The following is a 5,417-nucleotide window of genomic DNA, read 5'->3' as shown; positions in this document are numbered from 1 at the left end:
TAAATAAAGTTCACTTAGGAAGACTCAACTTCAAACTCAACATCTGCTCAACCTCATTATGTAATGCAGGTTTAAAATAAACAGTGTTCCTGTTAGTTAAAAACATGGGTATGCAGCATCAAATTAAGATATGTTATTCATTAGGGAGTTTCTCTAACCGACAACCATTACTTATGAGCTAGCGATGATACAATGAAGTGATGTCGCTGCCACATCTATCCAATACCTTGCCAAGGTAATGGACATCAACATCTATGGATCCAATTATCAAGTCCTCTTTTGGGATGAGATAGGCGTACCCTTTATCCTACATTAGATACGTAATTATGGGATTTTAGTCAATTAAACTCTTATCCAACTCGGTGCTCAATAGTACTCCTAAAAACATAGCTCATATTAACATCATCATTTAGTCTCATTGGACTTTTAATTGAAACATCAAACTCATCTCAAAATATCACCATCATCAAAACATCTTGTTCAAAATCCTCATTTAATTTTATGTTCAATTTCATCAAATTTATTAAAATATGCATCATCTCAATTTGTAAGCAATACCTTAATTTTTACATGAAAACCATCAATCTCAACCTCAAATATCGCATGAACAAAGAATGACAATAACTCAACTAAGGTTCATGTGAATGAATGTATGCATACACGTCTCAATACCTTCTTAACATCAGGAAACTAAAGTGGAATCAAACCAAAAATATATATTCAAATAAAAGATTTCTCCTAGAACCAGAAATTCACATGTACAGAGCTACTACAAAATAAATACAAGTCTCAAAAGTGGACGATAGAAACAAGACTTATCTCAAAAAGCAAAAGACTAGTCATAGTATATGCAAAAAGAGACAGGTAAATCTAGGATGCCATGTGCTCACCCTCATCTCTGAATCAAACTGCTACTTCCTCGATCTCAATGCTAGTAACTAGTGCTCGGGCCTTCATCATGAAGACCAATGCAGACTGTAGTAGGATTATCAAAATAATAGGTACTCAGTAGGCATCATAGGCTAACTGAGTTGGAAAAGTTAACGTAATATGAAATGCTAGAATATAAATACAACAAGAACAAGGGTAGAAATCTAACGAGTAGGCACACGAGTATACTTAGAACACAAACAAAAAGAGAACAACTAATTGAACCCAACTGGAGCTCCATAAGCCCGGAGGTAACACTCGTGTGCAAGTTTAAGTAAAACCCAAACAGACCCCCATAAGCCTGAAAGGTGCACAAAATAGTTAAGATCCTCAAAGAGAGCCTGAAGATACTTCCAAGATTACCACAAACTTTAACATACTTGAACTAAATCAACTAAGTTCCCTGGAATCAATTCATGGAAAAATAGGAGCTAAGGACTCGAACCGAAGTGAAGAAGGAATTAAGGACTTTAACAAGGATTGGGATAGTCGGGGACTTTAACAACAACTGGAGATGGCCAGGGACTCAAACTAAGGCTGAAGATAGAGATAGACTCTAACCAAAGCTAAAGATAGTGATGGACTCTAACCAATGTTGAATATAGCGATAGACTCTAACCAAGGTTGCACATGGCCAAAGACTCTAACCAAGAATAAGAAACCGAGGCACGGACTTTAACCATAACCCAGTGGAATGAATCAAGGACTTGACCACAAATAGAGGCGAGTAGTCTAGATTTAGGATTAGCAGTTAGACAACCATCACAAGAAGAACCTAAATCTGAGTGCCATCAATAAATCACTCCATGCTTGAGCCAAATCCAAATTGAATCGACGAGCAACAGACAAAACAAGAACCAAGTACCACAAAATTGGCAAATTAAGGGAATTATGGATATAACGTCTCAAGAGTTGGGTTACTGCCTAGATAAGGCTCAGACTATGAAGTCTGCTATATCAGTCTACAGGGCCAAAAATGCTCCAACAATAATCACAAGCCACAAATAAGTCACACCACAAGATATGGATTATCAACTAAATAAACCAACATGCTATCCATGCTCGAAATACTGGAAAAATGCCTAACACATGGATTCTAAGAAGTTAGACATGATCAACTAGCAACCCACCCCAAATTTATGAAAATCAACATACATTTACATATTCATGCTTAGGAGAAGGAGAGGGAAGTAACAGCATTCCTTTAGGCCGATCGCGCGTGCTCCAAATTAAGTAGCTGGATATTTTCCCTTCCGTACGGCCTCTGAATGTGCCATGCTATAAAAACAGTTTCACAACATTAATACAATCATTTAGACACTAAAATCACATAAAACAATGAAAGACCAATTTTGAAGTCTAAAACAAATTTGTGGGACCCACGTAGAACATTTCAGGATTGACTTAGTGAAAAGGTCCAATTCACCTCCCTGCACTTGTGTTCTAAAATGGAATACAAATTTGGGGCTAGAAACAGCAGAAACCATTTAAAGAATGCTAATTTACGGAGAACATGCACTAAAAATTAGAAATTACCTCAACAAAAGCATCCCTAACACTCTTTGACTGATCTCCCATGTAGCCTAGAAGTTTCCAATCACACCAAGCTTTGAATCATAGAAATCAGACTTAAAATGAGAGAGAAATCAAGTTTTGAAATATTTGCAAATAAGTTGATCACGTCTGTGGTCTTAATTAAAAGATTAGAGAATTGCCTTTTGCATTCGTGAGAGAAACGTTCGTGGTGCGACCCTCAAGGAGAGAGACCTTCACGATCACAGAGGTCAAGTCTCTTGATTGCGATGACTAACAGTGATCAACCATAATTAAATATTCATCTCAATCATGACCAAAGGCCACATGATCGTGATTCCCTAGTGTAGTGACCCTTCGTGATCTGGAGGCTTCATTGTGGTCACGATGAAAGAGGTCACCTGCACCATAAAATACTACAACAGCTTATTTTGGCCAAGTCCTAAAACTCCAATGGGGTGCTTAAAATTTATTTAGAACCCCGTATGTGCAAATGAACTATGATACCCACCAACTTCGATGTTTCAGACTCAAAAAAAATTGAAATATCCATCTGAGGTTATCTTGAAAAAAAACTGGGTCCCACACCCTAGTGTGATTTTTGGACAATTCTACAAAAAGCGTCGAGATTAGATCTTGAAGCTTCGAAAAGTCTACAACAAATCATTCTAGAGCAAACTTGACATTCTGGAGCTAACCACGCTAACAATATTCTCATTTGAGTGTATTTTTCATGAATATTGAACAAGGTCAAAGTTAGGTAAAATCTTAAAGTCTAAACATCTAATAGTTCAAACTCACACCGAAAGTCTCGGAACTTAAGTCGACCATGACATTAGCCTAAAATGACCATTTCGGAGATGATGGAACCATCAAAATTCCATTTTTAGGTCGTTTCCTTGATTTTTTGACTGAAGTTAACTTTTTAAATTTTAACATCTCTAAAATAGAGAAACGTGCAAATATCCCAAATGAACAACTAGGAAACCAAACAGTTAGTGTCAGCAAGTCATAAATGACTTGGGGTCACTATTGGAATGCTTTAAATGCCAAAAAGAAAGTATTTACACATAAATCACTTGGAGGATCATCACAAGGGAACTAGACCGTGGAACTAAGATCCTCAAAAAGGATTTCATCCTCTTTTATATCTTCACTAGCAACCTATCTCAAGTGAACCTCTTCTTCTTCTCCATGTCTAAATCAGGTCAAAAATCCATGTAGGCCTGGGTGAGGGACTCAAATGTTACCTATAGTGCCTTTGTACTAGAAGCAAAATTGGACATGACAGATTCTCTAGGAAGCATAGTCAGGTTCTTCAATAGTTCTCTCATAGTGGTCTATGTCTGTCTGAATCCTTTTAAATGGGCTTGATGGATTTGAAAACATAGGGTGGTTCCTCTCACCTTTTTCTTTCTCACTATACTCTCCATTTGATGTTTTCTACCTCTTCTTCCCTATCGCAGATGCACCCCTCACCCTTAAGGGATCGAAAGAGGTAACACAAGCTGGCTCTCTGTAAGATCCCGGGTGTTTTGAAGGTAGAAATGTGTTATAATAAGGTAAAATAGGGCGAAAATGTCTTCAGAGGATTTTTTAGACTCGTATTTTGCATGAAATGTTTTTTAAGAAATGCCCAAAGTAGAAGAGTTCGCAAACAACGTGGGCCACACCTGTGTTCTTTGGTAGTTTAAAATTGTCCGAACTTGAATCAAGCTCAAATCTACTAAAAATTGAATTTCGCAAAAAACATAACCTGGGGGGAGCCACTCTACATCGCGGACTTATCCCAGACAGTTCAAATGTTGGTGAAATTTTCCAGTTATAAGTAAGGGCATCTTGGATAATTCCCTGAACATATGTATTCGAAGTTGGATGCATTTTACGGTTATTTTCCACTATTTTTGCTATCCAAAACCATAGATTTCACTCCTTTTCTTTCCCAAATAATATCCAACAAATTTCTCTCAAACTAAAGGGTTTCAAGGCTCCCCATTGAAGACTAAGCATCAAGATTACTTCAAGCTTCTCAAGACTTCTTCAATTTCTCTTCAAGCTTTACTCTATGGTATGTGGGTCTTCATCCCTGGGTTCTTCCACCCATGGAGTCCAAAATCCTTTTCAATCAAATCTCTTGATTTCAAGTAACATTTTCTTATGAGTCATTCTAATTTTTACATAATAGCATGAATTATGGTTAAACTAATGATTATTAATCTACTTAGATACAAAATGATTTCAAATATATGGATTGATGGTTTGAAATTTATTGTGGGTTGTTTAAAACATGATTTTAATTGATGAATTTCATAGTGTTTATTCTTAATTTTATTTACATATATGTTTGAAAGTTAAAGTTACTTGAACTCACCTAGTTTTACTGTATTTTTACTAAAGCATGACTTGAAGATTATGCGATCCAATTGAATGTTTATGAAAGCAATGACTATGATTATGTGGCTCTTTTCAATGAAAGAATGAATGTTGGTGAAAAGTTTTCTCACCTAAGCTAGTGGATTCTCTATGCGATAAGGACAATTCTTGCATATTTGAATCACCAAAGGTTTTAAGGAGCTATTGTACCGAATGAAGGTTTGATGTATCAAAATATATGTATGTTTATGTTACTATGATATACTATTCCATGGGATTTGACCTAGCGCCGAATGGGGCTTGAGGTGGGGTTCAATAAGGGAATCCTAGTACAACCTCTTATTTCATTAACTATGTACCACCATAGAAGCCCTTGTAGGGTAAGCTAGTGGATCCACATATGGCCATCTAATGTTAAAGAAATGAATGTTGACATAGCTATACCTTGTCAAGTAGTCTCCCCTTCCAATGTAGGGGGTTATGTTGGATTGCATATTATAGCTCACATGGTCTTATTATCGTTTATAGTCACCTTCCCACCTATGTATGATTTTAATGCTATCTATTTGATTACTCATGCA

General features: G+C 36.5%; 1 long non-coding RNA gene across 1 annotated transcript; it reads right to left on the bottom strand.

The window, feature by feature from the left end:
* Nucleotides 1-887: 887 nt before the first annotated feature.
* LOC129891771 (uncharacterized) lies at nucleotides 888-2,541 on the bottom strand. The gene is made up of 3 exons (XR_008767233.1): nucleotides 2,467-2,541; nucleotides 2,086-2,208; nucleotides 888-951 (listed from the first exon to the last, which is right to left on the bottom strand). It is a non-coding gene; the product is annotated as an uncharacterized LOC129891771 (long non-coding RNA).
* Nucleotides 2,542-5,417: the final 2,876 nt, after the last annotated feature.

The sequence above is a fragment of the Solanum dulcamara genome, chromosome 6 (assembly GCF_947179165.1).
Source record: "Solanum dulcamara chromosome 6, daSolDulc1.2, whole genome shotgun sequence".
Lineage (NCBI taxonomy): Eukaryota > Viridiplantae > Streptophyta > Magnoliopsida > Solanales > Solanaceae > Solanum > Solanum dulcamara.
This window is presented reverse-complemented; position numbering and strand designations above follow the sequence as displayed.